The 21050-nt window shown below is 42.3% G+C and overlaps 1 protein-coding gene across 3 annotated transcripts in view; it reads right to left on the reverse strand.

Annotated features, from left to right (window-relative positions):
* The window catches only part of USP9X (ubiquitin specific peptidase 9 X-linked), a 126552-nt gene extending 106040 nt beyond the window's left edge, over positions 1-20512 (reverse strand). For all 3 annotated transcript variants that reach the window (XM_060002791.1, XM_060002792.1, XM_060002790.1), the window contains exon 1: positions 19852-20512. The gene's annotated coding sequence lies outside the window, so the exon portion shown is untranslated. The remainder of the gene's footprint in view (positions 1-19851) is intronic.
* Positions 20513-21050: the final 538 nt, after the last annotated feature.

Genomic DNA, 21050 nt, shown 5'->3' on the forward strand with positions numbered 1-21050 from the left:
TACTCATAAAATCGAGCAACACTAACTTAAAATATTAGACACAGTCACATACCAAATGTCACAGAAGGTATGCCTACTTATCAGTCTACTCTTTGTAAAAGGACAGATTAAGATAAACTCAGTTATTTATTAATAGCTCTTACCAATCTTTATCAAAGTTAGTTAACACTTTTAGAAGTTAACTAATCCAATCATGAAATGCTGATCCAACACACTGAAAAGAGAGACTTCATTTCATTTAGTCAATATTTTAAGCAAGGCAGACACATTATTGATAATTACCATTTTCCATGTGCATCCAGTAGGTACTCTTTTTGCCTGAAACTTCCACAATGAGATTGAATCACAAATGTAAAGAATTTGAAAAGGAAACCAAGAATTTGAAAGTCCTTCTAGTCGTTGAAGGAATGTTTGAAGTTACATATTATAGTTTTTAAACTATGTTTGAAGTTACATATTACAGTTTTAAAATAAGTCTTGAAATATAATTCACATATATAAAACACTCTAAGTGTACCATTCAACTGCTTTTAGTTTATTCAGAGTGGTACAGATATCACCACAATCAATTTTAGAATATTTTCATCACCCCAAAAAGAAACCCCATGGTAGCACAGTGGTTGAAAGTCCGCCTGCCGATGCAGGGGACACAGGTTCATGCCCTGGTCCGGGAAGATCCCACATGCCGCGGAGCGGCTGGGCCTGTGAGCCATGGCTGCTGAGCCTGCGCGTCCGGAGCCTGTGCTCCGCAACGGGAGAGGCCACAACAGTGAGAGGCCCGCGTACCGCAAAAAAAAAAAAGAAAAGAAAAGAAACCCCATACCTATTAGCAGCAATCATTCCCCCTTCCCTCCTCCCTCACCCCCAGCCCCAAGCTAATCTACTTTTTGTCTTTATAGATTTGCCTATTCTGAACACTTCATATAAATGGTATCATACAACATGGAGTCTTTTATGACTGTCTTCTTTCACTTAGCATGACTATCTTCAAGGCTCATCCAAATTGTACCATGTATCAGTACACTTCATTTCTCTTTATAGTTGAAAAATATTCCATTGAATGGTACACATTTTATTTAGGCATTCATTAGTTGGACATTTACATTATTCTGCAATATGGTTTTATATATGTAGACTCCATTAAGAGAGATGTATGAAAAAGAGCTATCCTTCCAACTCTGTATGTCTGTGTACAATTAATCCTAAAGGTTCAAAATAACACTACAGTATACCATGAAGGCTGATGCTCAAATCAAAAGTGAAAGCTATATGAAGTTACTGAAAATGAAAACATTAAAAACTTTGAATGTGGTATTATAGGGACTTCCCTGGTGGCACAGTGGTTAAGAAACCGCCTGCCAAAGCAGGGGACACGCGTTCGAGCCCTGGTCCGGGAAGATCCCACATGCTGTGGAGCAACTAAGCCCCTCACAACGAAAAGTAGCTCCCACTCACTAACGCAACTAGAGAAAGCTGCAACTAGAGAAAGCCGCAACTAGAGAAAGCCGCAACTAGAGAAAGCCGGCGCAGCAACGAAGACTGGAGGGGGGGAGGGAAGGAGGGAGGGAGGGAAAGGAAATAAACTGTTTTTTTAAAATGTGGTATACAAAATATAAAACTAAAACATCCTAATTCAATTATGGCACCCCCCTTAGTATATTGAGACACTACTAAAAAAAAAGAGGCCAGACGTCAGCAGTATTTTTGACAGATCACAAACGAAATGAGAAGCAGAAGTGCTAAAGGCAAGGGAACCTTGTTTTTAAAATGGGAGAGCTGCACGCTAAGGTCCCTTTAGCTATGTTTTATGAAAAAGCAGTTAATGTCTACGTGCTGTTGGCAACTGCAAGGCAAAAGAAGGCCGAATTAATAACAAGGGGAAAATACTAACAGAACTCATTTACTCAGACATTATACAGGGTAGTGGTTAATAAGAGTACAGAATGAAGATAAACTGCCTCAGTCTGAATTCCTGTTCTGCCACTTACTAGGTGTCCAAGCTGGACAAGTTCCTTAACATCTATATCTTGTTTTCCTTAAATATAAAATGAGGAAAATAGCAGCTACCTTTTCAAGACTGCTGTAAGAACATAAAGAATTTATGCATATATAATATATATAGGCACTGAGTATTAGCTATTGCTACGAGAGGTTTACAAAGTAGAATACAAGAATATCTAAGAACTAAATTAAAAACCTATAATTTACAACACAGAAGGGCAATGTGAGCACCAAGGAAAAACATCTAAATTAAACTGGAATATATTAAAATATTTAAGATGAAATCCTGCCTGGGATTTGCTTCAAAATGGAGGGGGTACATAAAAAGAAAAGCCATGAATTGAAGCCAGTTGATGGGAGTTTATCTACATCTATGTATGTTTGATTTTTCCTTAATAAAAAGTTTGGGAAGGTGGGAAAATAAATTAGTTGAGAGTAGAGAATATCTACAAAAGCTTCTTAGAAGAACGATATCTGAGCCGCATCTTACAGAATAAAGATGAGTAGTACGCCAAGTAAATGTGTGTAGGGATGGAGCAAAAAAGGCATAAGAAACAGTATGGAATAGCCTAATGCAGTCAATGTGACAGTAGTTCAAAATAACAGAAGACCAGCACCAATTACCAAGTAAGGTTGATGGTATGCATAACTGGGTGGCATCCATAACCTTGGTTCTCCCACCTCTGGTATTGTAATTATTTTTTTGGGGGGAGGGGGGTGCCGCACTGCATGTGGGATCTTAGACCTTAGTTCCCTGACCAGGGACTGATCCCGTGTCCCCTGGAGTGGAAGCAAGGAGTCTTAACCACTGGACCTCCAGGGAAGTCCCTAAGTGTAAAATTTTAACAAAGAAAATTTGGCCTAGGGGCTTCCCTGGTGGTGCAATGGTTGAGAATCTGCCTGCCAATGCAGGGGACACGGGTTTGAGCCCTGGTCCGGAAGATCCCACATGTCGCGGAGCAACTGGGCCCGTGTGCCACAACTACTGAGCCTGTGCTCTAGAGCCTTCGAGCCACAACTACTGAAGCCCGTGTGCCTAGAGCCCGTGCTCCACAACAAGAGAGGCCTGCGCACCACAACGAAGAGTAACCCCCGTGGGCCGCAGCTAGAGAAAGCCCACGCGCAGCAACAAAGACCCAATGCAGCTAAAAATAAATAAATTTATAAATTTATACATACATATTAAAAAATTGGCCTATACAAAAAGTTCACTGGTGGTAAAACATATGCAATCTTATTTAAACAAATCAGATATTCTTAAGGGTGTTCAATAGTTATCTCTATCCTTGCCCATCCCTTAAAGCATGTTTATATAGGTGAAATCTGGTTAAATAATTAAAGGTAGGGTAAAAAAAAATCTATGCAAACCTGTTTATCTTGGTGACATTATAGAATACCGATTCTGCACCAGACCCTGAAGAGATAGAAAAGTAAACAACACTCAGTTTCTGCCCTTAAGGAATTCACCTGTCTAGCCCCCTCACTACCAAAGGAACAGAATAGCAAGTATATTCTTTAAAATGTATTTCATAACCGTGAATTTCACACAAAAAAGAATGATAGCTAAGCTTAGAGACATTTGTTGGGATACATAAAAAAAGTCCTGGAGAGTGGAACGAATGTAGAATGGAATAAACTTCCTGGTTTATATCTTTTTTTTCTGTGGTGGTATGCGGGCCTCTCACTGTCGTGGCCTCTCCCGTTGCGGAGCACAGGCTCCGGACGCGCAGGCTCAGCGGCCATGGCTCACGGGCCCAGCCACTCCCGTATCCCCTGCATCGGCAGGCGGACTCTCAACCACTGCGCCACCAGGGAAGCCCTGGTTTATATCTTTTTCGATAATGAACGTGTAACTTTTTTTTTTTTTTACCTTTTGACCCACTTCACCCATTTCTCCCACTCCACCCCCTACCTCTGTCAATCACCAATCTGTTCTCTGTATCTATGAGCTTGGGTTGGTTTGTTTAAGATTCCACATACAAGAGAGATCATATTTGTCTTTATGTCTATGAAGTCCATCCATGTTGTCGCAAATGGCAAAATTTCATTCTTTTTCATGGCCGAGTAACATATACACACATACCACAATCTCTTTATCCATTCATCTATCAATGGACACTTAGGTTGTTTTGGCTATTGTAAGTAATGCTGCAATGAACATGGGCGTGCATATGTCTTTTCAAGTTAGTGTTTTCCCTTTCTTAGGACAAACACCAGAAGTGGAATTGATAGATCATACCAGTTTCTTTCTTTCTTTTTAAAAATTTATTTATTTTATTTATTTATTTTTGGCTGCGTTGGGTCTTCGTTGCTGCGTGTGGGCTTTCTCTAGTTGTGGCAAGCGGGCGCTACTCTTCATTGTAGCGCTCAGGCTTCTCATTTCAGTGGCTTTTCCTGTTGCAGAGCACGGGCTCTAGGTACGCAGGCTTCAGTAGATGCGGCACGCGGACCCAGTAGTTGTGGCTTGCAGACTCTAGAGCGCAGGCTCAGTAGTTGTGGCACACGGGTTTAGTTGCTCCACGGCATGTGGGATCTTCCCAGACCTGGGCTCAAACCCGTGTCCCCTGCATTGGCAGGCGGATTCTTAACCACTGTGCCATCAGGGAAGCCCTATAGCTTCTATTTTTAATTTGAGGAACCTCCATACTGCTTTCCACAGTGGCTGCACCAATTTACATCCCAGCAACACTGCACAAAGGTTCCCTTTTCTCCATACCCTCACCAACACTTGTTATATCTTGTCTTCTTGGTTTATTTCTAAAGGCCATATTTTAATTTGAAGTATTGAATCTCTCAAGTGCAAAGATCTTTCCAGATGTATTCACCAATAAGCATATGAAAAGGTTCTAACGGCATTAAACACAGGTAAATGGTTATTTAAGCCACAATTAAATATTCCTAAATCTCCACCCAAATGGCTAAACTTAAAAGGACCGACAATACTAAATGCTGCTAAGGAACAATGACATCAACTACAGGGCTGATAGGATTCTAAACTAATATAACCAACTACTCTGTGGGAAATCTGTTTGGCAGCATCTACTAAAGCTAAACACACATATACCCTATAACCCAGCAATTTCACTTCTGGGTGTATACCAAAGAGACCATCAAAAGACACATACTGGACCTCCCTGGAGGTCCAGTGGTTAAGACTCCAAGCTTCCAACGCAGGAGGCACAGGTTTGAACCCTGGTCAGGGAACTAAGATCCCGCATGCCACACAGTGCGGCCAAAAATATAGTAATAATTAAAAAGAAGAGGGCTTCCCTGGTGATGCAGTGGTCGAGAGTCTGCCTGCCGATGCAGCGGACACGGGTTTGTGCCCCGGTCCGGGAGGATCCCACATGCTGCGGAGCAGCTGGGCCCGTGAGCCATGGCCGCTGAGCCTGTGCATCTGGAGCCTGTGCTCCGCAACGGGAGAGGCCACAACAGTGAGAGGCCCGCGTACCGCAAAAAAAAAAGAAGACACATACTAAAACAATCATGGCAACACTTTATAATTAGTGAAAACACTGTAAACAATCTGAATGTCCACCAACAGTAGAATGTATAGACAAATAATGGTATATTTCAAATAATGACATCCTAATGAAAAAGAAGAAATTAATCAATCATCTGTTGGGCAAAAAAAGCCAGAAGCAGAGTGCATATTGTATTATTCTGTTTATATGAAATTCAAAACCAGGCATGACTAATTCATTGAAAGATATGGGTCAAAATATTGGGGGGCAGGGGGTTGGAGGAGTAGACGCATAAGGGAGTCTTCTAGGATTCTGGAAATGTTCTATATGTTGATCTGAATGATAGTTATACAGATATATACATTTATAAAATTTTACCAAGTCACACACTTAAGATTTGTGGACTTAAACTGTATGCAAGTTATATCTCAATTAAAAACCAAAACTGGGGACTTCCCTGGTGATCCAGTGGTTAAAGACTCTGTGCTGCCAATGCAGGGGGTACAGGTTCGAACTAAGTCGGGAAACTAAGATCCCGCATTCAGCACGGCCCAGCAAAAAAAAAAAAAGTGAAACTGTATAGTAGGTAAGCCACTCAAAAGATAATGTCAAACTTCCCTTGGGAGTCTGAGGCACTGGTTCTCAAAGTGTGGTCCATTAAGACCCTTTCAGCAGATCCCAGAGATTATGTTTTCATAATAATAAGACATTATTTGCCATTTTCACTGTCATTCTCTCTCAGGTATACAGTGGAGTTCTTCCAGAGGCTACATGATGTATTATATCACAACAGACTGAAGGAAGAAGGCGACAGAGAATCCACCTGTTTTTCATTAGGTCAGATAAAAGATATTTGCAAGAATGTAAAACAATGTCACTCTTCTCACTAACTTTTGGAAGTTATTTTTCATAGAAGTATTATTTACATTAACTTGCAATGAGTTTTAGTTTTAAATACACACATAAAAATTTTAAATGTCTGTTTTAGTTTCTAATATAGTAATATATATCAATGGATAGAACCCCATGTTAACAAAAGCTCTTTGAGGTCCTCAATAATTATAAAGAAGTCCTGAGACCAGTAAGTTTAAGAATGACTGGCCTACTGATACACAATAAAAATGATAGGCTTCTTTTGCTACTTCTCTTACAGTGATGAAAAACAACGTTATCAACGTTTTCTCTGAAACCGTCTCTGCCAGACAAAAATCACTGCTACTCTATTTATCCGCATACTTTCATTCTCAATTCAGAAAAAAACAACCTCCCCTAAATTTTATTCCCCCTGCAGGCCACATCACTTTTTAACAGCAGTACGTTCTTAAAGCTTAATCTAGACTTCAGATGAAACCTTAACCAAACTTTAAGCTGCTCTGCCAGCCAAGAAATTTTACCCCTGGCTACCAAGTCTGTAGTCCCTAAATTCACACTACAAGCCGTTGGGCAAACACAATTAACCCACAGGATACTAAATAAAATAAAGCCCTACACACACACACACACACACACACACACACACACACACACACACACGAAAAACAAGGAAAACATTCAAATTACATTATCCCTCCCTTTACCTGTCAATCCAATACTAACTCCTAAGCCTATGAACCCTTTTTTAAAACCTTTCCTATGTTCCTTTACTTGAAAATGTCTCTTCTCTACACTCCAGTTTTTTCCACATCTTTAGGGATAAAGAGAAAATTTACTAACTTTAAAAGAAAAAAAAAGGTACCTTAAGTCGTCTCTCATCCAACACCTTGGTTTTACAGGTAACTAATAACCTTCTGGGTCCTCACTGTTAAGTGACTTCACAGAGGGCAGGATTCTAAAACTAAAACACAGCCCTTCTGATTCCAAATTCAGTACACTTCCACTGACTATGTTATTTTTACTTCAAATATGAGCAGTTTTTTAAAACAAACAAAAAAACCCTCCAAAATAGAAGCCAATGGGATTACTGCAACTATTTAAACAATAACTTTATTCATCTATTTTTGTGTGTCAGTCTATTTCAAAAGCTGTAAAGTATCACCTATACAAACCATGGCGAGCCTACAGTTGACATTCAACTGGATGCCAGATTGTAGTCCCCTACATGTTGGGGGAGGGGGGTGGTTAAAAAAAAAGGCATGTGCTTTGATAATCCACTGTTTAAGTAGTGGAGCCACATTGGGGAAACAGTCATTCTATAACCCAGATTCCTTTCTCCTGATGACCTTTCAATAGATCTCAACAGAGAGAAGCTCTCGGTGGGGAGAAAGAGTTGAAGGGGAAGATAATAAAGGTGTCTAGCTTTTTAGTTAAGTATAACATTCAGTGACAGAGAAGCTGAAGTCAAATTAGCAGCACCATCCTCATACAAGTGGAGTCCCAGGTACCTCATTCCTTTACTCCATTCCCTAAACCATTCTCTTATCTTTCAGCGAAACCCTTACAAATACTGTCTCAATTCCCTTGCTACCCAACTTTCCAACATGTCCACCATGATGCCATCAGAATTATCTTTCAGAAATAAACAACAGATCTAATTATCTCTACCTTTCACTTAAACTTGAAGGCCCATCTCATTGCCCCCAAAACAAAAGTGCCCTAACGTGGCACTAAGGTCGTCCCTTGTGCTCTAGTCTTACTCAAATTACCTTTCTAGTGTCATATCCGCAAATCCCTCTCCCCTCCCGATATCTCCAGTGTTTCTTCTACATTCTACTACCAGCTTTTCTGTAAAAACATTACACTTTCACACTTCCATTCCTCCATTTCAAGTAGTGGTGCTCAAATACTGCCCCCAGGGCACATTTGGCAATGTCTGGAGATACTTTTAGCTGTCACAGCTGAGGGGGTGGTATACTACTGGCATTACGTGGGTAGAGATCAGGGAGGAACAGGAGAGCACCCCTACAACAAAGAATTATCTGGTCCAAGCTATCAACAGTGTTGAGGTTAAAAACCCTGATCTCAAGTTGCTTTCTCTGCCCAGAAGTCTCTGCTCTAATTCACAGGGCCACCAAAATAGTGCACCTTTGAAAACCAACAAACCACACTCAACACCAAACTAGAATGATTTTTGTTTTTCTCTTATTTATTTCGGCCTGCCTTGGGTCTTCGTTGCTGCGTGCGGGCTTTCTCTAGTTGCGGCGAGCGGGGGCTACTCTTCGTTGCGGTGCGCGGGCTTCTCACTGCGGTGGCTTCTCTTGTTGCGGAGCACGGGCTCTAGGCGCGCAGGCTTCAGTAGTTGCAGCACGTGGGCTCAGTAGCTGTGGCACATGGGCTTAGTTGCTCTGCAGCATGTGTGATCTTCCCGGACCAGGGCTCAAACCCGTGTCCCCTGCACTGGCAGGCGGATTCTTAACCACTGAGCCACCAGGGAAGTCCCTCTTCATCTCTTTTACCATTCTATTTTCCACACCACTATTTAGTACAGCACTTATCACACTATATAGTCTGGCCCAACAGACATTAGAGCCTAGGAGGTAAGGATTTATCTTTATATCCCCTTGTGCCAGAATACTATAAAATGAGTTCAATTCAATCGTTATAAGATAGCAGTCACCCAGTCCAAATCGTTCATTTTACAATTTCATCTAGGTTAAATAATTTGCTCACTAACTGGCAGTAGTTACAATCATAACCCAAGCCCTTTGACCGAGATTAGAGCTCTTTACTACCAACTACACTTTCTCAATCAGGCTGAGAGAGGTTCTGACCACCTACAAAGGACAGTTCAGATTTAGACACTATCAACTGAGCCTCAGGAAACTTCTCAGAGCCACCTTCCCAGAGGCTGTTTTTGAAGAAACATAAAGAAACAAAAAAAGTGGAATGCTAAGGGGCTTCCCTGGTGGCGCAGTGGTTAAGAATCCACCTGCCAGTGCAGGGGACACGAGTTTCGAGCCCTGGTCCGGGAAGATCCCTCATGCCACGGAGGAACTAAGCCCTATGCGCCACAACTACCGAGCCTGCACTCTAGAGCCCGCAAGCCGCAACTACTGAGCCCGCGTGCCGCAATTACTGAAGCCTGCGTGCCCAGAGCCCATGCTCTGCAATGAGAAGCCACCGCAATGAGGAGCCCGTGCACCGCAACGAAGAGTAGCGCCTGCTCACCGCAACCAGAGAAAAGCCCGCACGCAGCAACGAAGACACAACGCAGCCAAATAAATAAATTAAAAAATAAAAAGTGGAACGCCAAAAGAAAAGCATGGGGGGGGTGGTACATGCTACCAGAGTTCGGAGAAAATGACGACCACTTCCAACTGGAGAGAATCAGGAAACAGTTCATGAAGATGGCTAGGTGGCTAGCCACAAAAGGGAGACAGAGTTCCAAGAGTAAAGCCACGGGAATAGGAAAGACTGGAGCATCCACATCAACTATGGATAATTTGATTACATGAGAGAACAAGAAATAACCTCAGAAAAGTAAACCAGAATTACATCAAAATGACCTAGTCTGGGTAGAGCCGACATGGTAAGAGTTTTCAGCAGTATTTGGGAAGAGAGCAGGAAGAGAAATGGAGGTACTCGAAGAACCTGATTTTTGTGGTTGTGTAGATGAACAGAAGCCAAAGAATCCTTCCATTAGTCTCCTTTCACTGATGTGATTCTTCTTCCCATGATGCACTGAGGATAACTAAGGTAATCCTCAAGTAGGAGTAATTTGAGATAGCTGACATATGGCTCAGATAATGACATCGGTTATGAGACAAGAAATACACCTACAAGCACTCCATTAGGCTTCTCCAACCCTCAGTCTAGACCCACAATCCCTCTCACCCTAGTTCAGCATGCTCCAAGTCAAAAACTCTCAAGAATTTTGGATAACTATATTGTACACTCGATACTGATACTGTATATCAACTATAGTCAATAAAAAAAGAATTTTGGGTAACTAATTGCTATCTATGTACGATGAACACAGTAAACAGATATATACAGACAGATTAAATATAAGTAAATGAGACTTTCTGTAGTCATTTCCACAGAGTCTAGGCAAACACTGTACATAGGCAGTACCCTCCTTTCATATATAACGCATTCCTGAAAATGTGATAGAAGACAAATATTTCAAAGCCAAACGATAGATTCACATGTTTCTAGGGGTTTTTCCAACTCTCAGAGTCAGAGTGAAGGAAAGTATTGTAAAATCCCTAATTACACCTCACCTTTCACATACAAGCTTTATTACATACTCGCCATACTTAATTTCCTGTTTCGTTCTAATTATTTCACTCACCACTGAACAAAGTCAACCAACATAACCAATGAGCACAACCTAACCCTGTAAGGTTAAAGATTCATATCCCCAACCAGTCCCGTCTCAAAGATATTAGGTTTGAGCTCCCCAGCTGATGCACTTTTGTTTTCCCACTCACTTATAAAAGGGCAAAATACAACTGAACTTACAAATCAACACACAAGACAGTGCTGTACAAATACAGCAAAACTGCTGAAACAGAACAGTTCTCAGGCAGGCAATACCACTCTGCAATAAAAAGACACTTGCTTCATCAGCTAATGGACAGAAGTCTGAACTTGACTTAAAGAAGTCAAGTGTATGGGCTTCCCTGGTGGCACAGTGGTTGAGAGTCCGCCTGCCGATGCAGGGGACACGGGTTCGTGCCCCGGTCCGGGAAGATCCCACATGCTGCGGAGCAGCTGGGCCCATGAGCCATGGCCGCTGAGCCTGCGCGACCGGAGCCTGTGCTCCGCAACGGGAGAGGCCACAACGGTGAGAGGCCCGTGTACCACACACACACGCACACAAAAAGTCAAGTGTATTAAGTGTATTTATAGCATATTAAAGTATTGATTATACAAAAGTCAAATATATCACAGCTGAGGACTAACATGTTTCAAGTGGAAAAGGTACAGAAGTAAGAATCAGAGCTCAAAGTTCTTGTTAAGAAATCCTTCCTCTTTATATAGACACAATTATAATATACAACTGTTACCTCCTTTCCCAGTCCACAGAACGTTTTTTGGGGGGTGGGTTGGGGAGGATTAGACTGGAACCACGACTCACAACAGTGAAAATAAAGATTACTGAGAAAATGAGATAGCTAAGAAAAAACAAAAACACAAAAACATTAATTCAAAAAAGTCTGTGGCCGGGACTTCCCTGGTGGTCCGGTGGTTAAGAATCCGTCTTCCAATTCAGGGGACGTGGGTTTGATCCCTGGTCGGGGAACATGTTTGATCCCACATGCCGCGGGGCAACTAAGCCCGCACACCACAACTAGAGAGAAGCCCTCTTGCCGCAATGAAGACTCGACGCAGCCAAATAAATGAATTAATTAATTAAAACAAGAAAAGCCTGGGGCCTTTTAGTATATATGTGAACCATCCTTAAACCTCAATAGCCACCAAAGAAGAAAAGCAACAAATGCATAAAATGAAACAGGCCAAAGAACAGTTAAATTATACTCTCGATGTTACTGCCACTGGCAAAGAACAGGAAGCTCCTTTGGAGATTGAAGAAACAAAGCAACAGAAGTGGGAAAGCATAGGAAGTGTATGGAGAATCCTGAGTCAAGTGAATGGAGAACAGGGGAAAAGAAAATTTTAAACGGTGGGAAAGTCGGAAAGTTGTATTAAAACCAACTTCATGATGAGATTTTTGAGCAGTATTTACCAAAACAGTATCTAAAAAAGGAACAGCGGAGTGAGGAAGGACCCCAAAACGGTGTCTTTAGGCAGGATGAACAAATGGCACACTCTGAAGTCCTGAAGCAGAAGTGGAGGCAGAGGACATGAGGAAACATGACTTAGTAAACTGATTAACTGATAAGAACCTTTGATCTAACACACATCCAACATCTAATAATACGGTTACTTCTATATGATGGAATTATTAGAGGTGGGGTTTGTGTGTTTTGCTCTTTGCTTTTATTCCCTTATGCTACCCAAACTTTTTCTTAATCGAACAGATTACAATAATCTCACAATCAGACAGAAGTTATAAAGAAAAAGTATATAACATCTTTAGAAAGCTTTCTATCAAATAATAAATTGGTTTAAGTATTTAATGAAATACTTGATAATGCCTCTTTCCAATTTAGCTTTCCTTTAACATGAGTATCAAACACCACTGCACTGCTTTCCAAATGGTGCTCTTTGTCCCCAGACTCTAGCTCTAAAGGGTTTGTGGAAATTAATTTTTAAACTCCTTCTAACCAGTATGTATGACAGGGACAATTGTGTTTTGCTCACCTTGTGTATCCCTGTTACCTGGTACAATACCTAGCACGTAACAGGCATTTAACAAGTAATTGTTGAATTTAAAACAAAGTACAAAATAAAGATTCAAGAAAAATTAAACAAAGTGATCAGCCTGATAAAAAATAGGATATGCTGGATTTCGTCTCTAAACCAGTAATTCTCCAAGGGTAGTTCCATGCTTGGGAGCTTGTTAGAAATGCACATTCTTGGGCCCCATTCCATACTTAATGAATCAAACTGGGGGCAAGAGCCAGCAATCTGTTTTAACAAGCCCTCCAGGTTTGAGAACCACTGCTCTAAACCAGGGCTGCCAAACTATGGTCACAGATTAAATCTAGCCTCCTGTTTTTGTACAGCCCACAAAATTGAGAATGGATTTCACACAGCGTCACTTACAATCAACTTGATGACAGGGAATATGAACTTTAAACCCCAAATAGGCAAAATACTGTATTACTGGCCTCCCCCGCCATTCTCTTCTTCTCATTAGACCTAAATTACAATTAATTGTACTCAACTATCATTATATTTTGAATTTCATCAATGAAAAATTTACCTAACAGCCTCGATTTTGCCTCTTAAGACCGCAAAGCCTAAAGCCTATAATATTTACAATCTGGCCCTGTACAAGAAAAGTTTGCTGATCCCTGCTCTGAACCCTGACAGTGTTATCAAGGAGAGCAACCAAATCTTTCTACACTACCTTGATCAGGAATACTCTGTTAGGCAGAACATGGGTCTAACACCATATAATTTCCCTGTCCAAGTTAATCGAGTAGACTTATGTAGAAGTTCTAAGTAACCAGCTAAGAAAAAAGACCAGAAAAGAGAGATGTAACCAACAACCTAAACTTACAACTCTCAGTAACCACCAAAGTCAGTAGGAAGGAAATGAACACAATAGGACAGGAAAAAGAGGTTTCTCCTACTCCTTTTTCTCTTCCTAAATTTTCTTCTTCCCACTTCACAGGTAGGTAGCTGAAGATGGGATCCAAGACTTACCAGCTCAAAACTGTCCCAAGGAAAATAATTCCTTCGATAACGGTTGGCCAATATGGGTCTAAACTGTTCAAACCATACATGATTGATCAGTTACAGAAAGGATAAACAGAAAGGGGCTATAATATTATGATACAAGCCGTTATAGATATTAGAAATCGAACATTCCCCCACATTTTGCCTTTGAGGCAAAGTTATTGTTTACAATGTTATCGTGGGGTTTTTTTGTTGTTTTGGCCGCACCGCATGGCATGTGGGATCTTAGCTACGTGACCAGGGATGGAACCCATGCCCCCTGCAGTGTAAGCGTGGAGTCTTAGCCACTGGACCGCCAAGGAAGTCCCAATAAACAATGTTATTCTATGCGCTCTGTACTACATAAAGGTAAAGGACAGAATCCCTGACCTTATTTATCCATTATTAGGAAGAGATTTAAGTGTGAATTATATGAGTGACTACAAAGGTCATGGAATTCAAAGAATTTAATAATTAACGTGACTTGTTAGATACAGAAATAGCTTCATACAGAAGGTAGTCTATGTACACTATCTTAGTGAAGTTACTTCACCTCGTTGAGCCATGTTCCTCATCTGAAAAACAAGGAGTTTGACTAGATCTAAGATTCCTTCCAGGACTGCTCATCATAAAAGGATTATTAGGTCAAGTTAAGTGACTCCAAGTAATAAAGAGAATTAGAAAAAAAAAAACCAAAAGACATAGAGAAATCATACAAGAAAATGATGAACTGAACGTCCAACAAATAATTATTGAATGTCTATGTGCCAGGCACTTTCTAGGTGCTAGGGATATGTCAGTGACTTAGGATCTTGAGTCTGACCAGACGGATGCCACCAACCTAAAAGAATCTGGAGAACAAATTTAATCAAAGCATCTGAACAAAATAAATAAAACAAACAGAAAAACACACAAGCAGTGCAGAGATAACTGACAGAATCAATACAGAAAAGGAATGGCAGGAGGAACAGGTGACACCAGAGTATGTAGTTACTGGCCCCAAATTAAAAGCATCGTTAAGTATGGCTATTTCTAAAGCCAATACTAAAAGAATCCATTTCTACTGTACTTGACATTTGGGCTCACTAGAGAAGGCTGGCGTTCATAGGAAATTCTATTTAACTTATTTTAAAAAGATGAAAGGTAAAAGGAAAGTTCCATCAGCTTATACCAAAACTAGTATATTTCTTATAACAACTTAATTCAGTCCCCTTCTATGAAGCACAATAAGGAATGACAAAATTAGAGCTAGGAAGGACTTTATAGAGACCAGCTAGTCCAATGGCCCTCACTTCATATAACGTAAGCTTCTAGACAACAGTAATCTCTAGGACAGTGCCTGGCACAGGGTAGATACCCAATAAATATTTGATGAAAAGGAAACTAATGCCTTAACAGATATTAATAATGTTAGTATTAGAGCTGGAACCCTAACTCTAAGATGCTCAGTAAGAGATAATAAATAAATGTGTGTGTGTATAAACTCAGAATCTCAGATCTCTTTTTCTAAAATAAATTGCCAAAAAATAACCTAGCTGCTCATCAGAATATTTTGAGTTTTTTAATTAAATGCCCAGTTCCCACCCCAAACCTACTCAATTATAATCTCCCCAGAGTAAGACCTAAGCAAATACATTTTGAAAAAGCTGCACAGGTGATTCTGATACACAGCTGAACTAGAAAATTACTGTTAGACAGTGACTGAAAATAGAATTAGAAACCCACTGGCTATCAAATGCATGTAGAGTGTGAGAGTGTACTGAAGCCCAAAAGGTTAGCACAGGCACACTGAAGAATAAATTTAAGTGAGATATCTCGTCTTAATAGTATGCCTTTTCACACCGTATTCCTTAAAAGCATGTTACATTGATCATTACTTTCCACTCAACAGTAATAACTGAATGGTAAATTCAAACTCCAATATACATAAATATTAGGCATTTCATGACTTCTTTTTTCCTTATGACAGACTTTATAACATAGAAAATAGGACAGTGATCATTAATTTAACAGAAAGATCTCTGACAAATCTTGTGCCACATTAAGAATGCTCATAGATTCTACATTAGCAACCCCCCAATATAGAATTTAGCACAACAGACCAAGGAAATTAAGAGAAACAAACACCAAATAAAGATGTTATTACTATTTCATTCATTCCATAAAATTACCAACCAATATTGCAAAAATGCAAAATAAAACCTTTCATTTTGAAAACTTTTTGTGAAAATTACACTGATTTTAAACTAAACTAAATAAAACTCAGAATTCTCAAATTGAGATAATAAAAATTCACATGATACTAAATGTTCACTTATGGGATATGATTTAAATAGATCACTGGGAGAGAAATGTCTAGATTTTGCATCTTTTAGGAATGTTAAGTTGCCTTACATTATTTTAGTCATAAACAGACCCACCAATTAAACTATCAACCTGAACATGTTGGGAGACATATGGAAGGGGAAGAACCTGTTTGCTGCGAAGTTTTAGCATCTCCCTTGGTCAATCAAGATATTTCCCAAATTGCAAACTATTACATTTTTATTAAAATTTTAATCTAAAGCCTCTCTGGTACAGGAAACAAAGCAAAAGTCCTCATTTTTTAAAAAAAATAGTAATCAGTGTCATTTCACTAACATGGCAGAGCAGTCGAAGCACCACTGGTTGAACCTGACAGACCTTAGTCCTTTATCTGTTTAATGGAAATAATATGATCCACATACAGTGATAAATGGAGTGTTTAACATAGTGCTGGCACATAATTAAAGTCACCAAATGACAATTGTAGTGATAACGGAAAACAGTTGAAGAAAAAAACCATCTTATTTATTCACTGGAAAGTTCAACAAGAACATGCTAACAGCGATAACAATAGTTTTCAACCCTGACTGCATGAGAATCAGCCATAATCCTTTTATTTTTTAAATTAAAAAAAAATCTTTATTGGAGTATAATTGCTTTACAGTGTTGTGTTTTCTGCTGTATAACAAAGTGAATCAGCTATATGTATGCATATGTCCCCATATCCCCTCCTTCTTGCGTCTCCCTCCCACCCTCCCTATCCCACCCCTCTAGGGGGTCACAAATCACCGAGCTGATCTCCCTGTGCTATGCAGCTGCTTCCCACTAGCTATCTATTTTTACATTTGGTAGTGTATATATGTCCATGCTACTCTCTTACTTCGTCCCAGCTTACCCTTCCCCCTCCCCGTGTCCTCAAATCCACTCTCTACATCTGCGTCTTTGTTCCTGTCCTGCCTCTAGGTTCGTCAGAGCCATTTTTTTTTTAGACTCATATATATGTGTTAGCATACGGTAGTTGCTTTTCTCTTTCTGACTTACTTCACTCTGTATGACAGACTCTAGGTCCATCCACCTCACTTCAAGTAACTCAATTTCGTTTCTTTTTATGGCTGAGTAATATTCCATTGTATGTATGTGCCACATCTTCTTTGTCCATTCATCTGTCAGTGGACACTTAGGTTGCTTCCATGTCCTGGCTACTGTAAAGAGTGCTGCAATGAACACTGTGGTACATAACTCTCATAACCCTTTTAAAATACACCGCTGCCCAGGGCCCATGCCAGACCAATTAATAAGTCTCCAGGAATGGGACGCAGGCATCAGTATATACTTTTTTAACCCCCACCCCCGCCCAGTGATTCTAACATGCAGTCAGGGTTGAGGTCCAACACATTAACCCTTTCGCAAGTATTAATGTTAGACTCTATGTTAAAATTAGAAAAGAATTTAACAATAAATACGATACCTTTCAAAGATACAGATCCTCAAAGAACTAAAACCCTGTTATCCAATTTTTTGGGAAAAAAATTTCAAGATTCAGAAAACATACCACCAACAGGGGAAATATAACCTGATTTAAACAAAGTTTGGTTCAATATTAAAATTCTGAAACTTAAGTACAAAAACAATGTTTTAAAATTGACCCTATGAAACAAAAAATAAGCTAAAAGAATGCTTGCTATGTCCAACTAATCAAGAACTTGATGACTAGCAAATTCACGAGAAACATCCATTTTCAAAAACTAAGCAGCATTATTAATATCATATCAGAAAAATTATCTTTCAGGAGATATTCATAAAATCTCTCATCCTCTTGAGATGTCAGAAAATTTATTTCAAGAGTCTGGAAGAAAAAAGATCCAAAGTAAATCCTACTGAAGCATTCCACTGATAAAACAAGGAGACTATGGAACACCAAGAGATTCCAATAATTTGGTGAAAGGTAAAATCTGCCCTTCAAAGCTACTTTCTAAGGAATTTAGATTCTCACATGTACGGTTCTTGGTGTTATTTAATCCCTCCAGAAATTTTCCTTCTCAGAAACTACCAAGGTCAGCAAATAAAAGGAAGAAAAGGCATGAGAACATTAAAATAACACGTTAAAAATTGCAAATTAAGTGTTCATGCAAAAAATATTCAAAAAAGGCAGAAAAAATACATATAGTTCAAAAGTCTTATTTTTAAATGAGAGAAAACAAAACATAACATGCTATCAGAAACATTTCGAGTTTGCCCTTGGTACACCAATCTCAAATATTTCTGGTTTTCACTCAAATCCAAACACTGTTACAAGTATGACAAAGCACATGGGTTATAAAATTGAGAAAACAAATGTTGACATCTCTGTGTATTTAACACGTAAATCTTTCAGAACTAGGAAGGCATTTGCTGAAACCAAAATGGCAGCCCACTGAATCAGTAGACCAATGAGATCTAAAAGAGTTTGTAGTCTCTATTTTTAAGTTCAAGTATACGGATTAAAAAAGCCAAGCTAGTCACGGTTAACGAATCCTTACCATATAACCACTAAGAATAGAGAATGAGCTCCAAGAGAGGTTAACTATCTGCTGAAAAGCTTCCTAATCTAAAAAACCCCGAATTCTTCCTCAGAAGTTAAGGTTTACAAACGTTATATAGACTTAGACTCATGGGTTTCCATGAAACTCGTGGGTTTCATGGGGACTCATGGCTACAAATATATTTCCCTCCCCTCAAAATAAAGCATAAAAATTTAACCTAGAACTCGCTCAGTTAAATTCAAAGACTGTCTGTAGAAATTACACACACCTATAAACTGTACGATGCAAAATCCAATTAACGTTATAACTATGGACTTTGCAAAAAAATAACAAGCTTAATTTAAGCAGCTTCAGTTGAAGATCTTAAAAGTCACTGTGTAAGTTCCAGTCGCCCCAAAAATCCATACAAATATTGCAAAACACGTATACACCTGCTCCATAACTCTTTAACTTAATATTTCACAATGAATGAAAAATAAACCGTTTCTCAAACCCGAAGCGTCACATCACAAGAATTTGAAGGCTTTATCATTAACAAACTCGTACATACTAATATTCTTTGCAGAAACAGTTAAAAATAGAAAGGTGGTCGGTCCAAGCTCGCTTGGAAGCGATTTCTGCCTCAAAACATCTTTCGCGGCTTTGGCCCTCCGTAAATAAAAGAGGGCGAAGGAAGCGAAGGAGGCCGATAACCCGGAACCCGGCTCCGGCTCCCAGACCACAGGGCCCAGGAGAAGCTGCGGGTTATCGCAGGAGGGCGGGGGGAGGCGGACAAGTCGTCGGGCCCGATAGCCAGGCGTAGCCGAGGCCTAGCTCTACGGCTCCAAATCACTCCACCTCAGTAATGGCGTTTGGTGTCAAGTAGAACGAGACCGGGAAGGAAACCGGCCGCGAGCCCGCCGAGCGCCGGGCTGCAAACCCTGGGACCTGGGGGCGACGAGCCCCCGGCGCCGACCCGGCCCCGGACTGCGGATGCGGGGGCTGCACGCCGCGCCCGGAGACTCCATCCTCCGACGCGGCCCCAGACAGGACGGGAAGGGGGAGGAGGAGGAGGGACGGAGCCGTCAGCCATTTTCCCTTACAGTCCAAAACACACAGACACGCTCCCGGGACGCCGGCTGGGCATGGAACGGAGCCCTGCGGCCCGCCCCGCGCCGCGCGCGCCCGCCCCGCCCGGGGCCCAGGCGGGAGAGCCGGGAAGCCCCCAGCCCGGCCCGCGGCCGCCGCGGGAGGAACCGCGCGTACGCACACCCCCCTCGCCCTCTTCCCTCCCCTCGATCCAGCTGTTGGCCCCGGAAAAGCGCGTAGTCCCGGCGTGGCTAGCTACCCACCGCACGACACAGGCGTCTTCTCTTCAGAAGCAGGACACACAGAAGCGGCAGCAAGGCTCAGTCCCGGGACAAGGCCGACCGTGGGTGCATCCCAGGCCCAAGGGTGACGGGCGACAAAGTGTGTCGAGAGGCTGCAGGCGTAGGGACCAGGGGGCTGCACAGCGACGCCGGAATTCGCTGCTCGCCGCGCCCGCCCTGCAGCAGCGGTGGCCGCGGCCGCCTCCTCCTCCTCCTCAGCCGGCGGCGGCCCTCTTCCCCCTTCTCGCCTCGGGCTGGGGCTCTCTCTGAGCGCAGACGGGCTCCGGGCGGTGCGTTTCTCCTGCGTCACCTCCTCCTGCTCCTCCTCCCGCAGTGGCGGCTTCACCTTCCACTGGTCGCCGCCTCTGTCCCCGCTCCGGGCCTGGTCGCTTTGCGGCGGCTTGCTCCTCGCTCCCGGCGCCGAGCAAAGCACCGGGCGCTGAGGCGGCCGCCTCCCGCGAGGCCTGTGAGCTGAACGGGGAGGGGCTCCGCGCGGCAGAGGCCCGGACGGGCCGGGTGCAGGGAGGTTGCGGCTCCGGCGACGGCGGAGACTAGCTTCCGCAGCCGCGGCTGCCCGTCCTCCTCAATATGGCGGATCCGGCAAACCAAAAAAAAAAAAAAAAAAAAAAAAACACAAAACCACTCGGCCAGTGGCAGCGGCGGTAGCGGTAGCAGCAGCAGTGGCGGCGGTGGAGGCAGCAGCGAGACGGCGCAGACTCCCACCAGCCCCAGCACCGCCCAAGGCCCTGAGGTTCCCCGCCCCCGTCGAGCCCCGCCCCGCACGAAGCCCGCCCGCTCTAGGCCCGCCCCGCACCAGGCCCGCCCCTCAGCCCTCCTCCTCCTTCTCCTCCACCCCACCCCCCTTCTCCCTCACCTGCTCCTTATGCTCCCTCTGGTCCCCCTCCACCCGGGGCCGTCTTCCGCCAGGGAGGAGTGGCGCGTGCGTCCGGGAAAGCCGGGCCAGGCGTGAGACGCTTGGAATTCGGGGAGCTGGGGTGGGGGAAGGGACGAAAATGCGGAAAAGATTTTTCAAGCAGTACTGTTTCTTTCGGCCGGCCCCTCCAGGGTCGCACTACGGCCAGGAACTGTGTTTCATACCCCTCGCCTCTGGAGCAATGTGAGGGCAGAGGCGGCACCAGGGCGGGCAGAAGTGGGGGAGGGGAGGCCCGAAAGGATCTGGC

The sequence above is a fragment of the Delphinus delphis genome, chromosome X (genome assembly GCF_949987515.2).
Source record: "Delphinus delphis chromosome X, mDelDel1.2, whole genome shotgun sequence".
NCBI classification, from domain to species: Eukaryota; Metazoa; Chordata; class Mammalia; order Artiodactyla; family Delphinidae; genus Delphinus; species Delphinus delphis.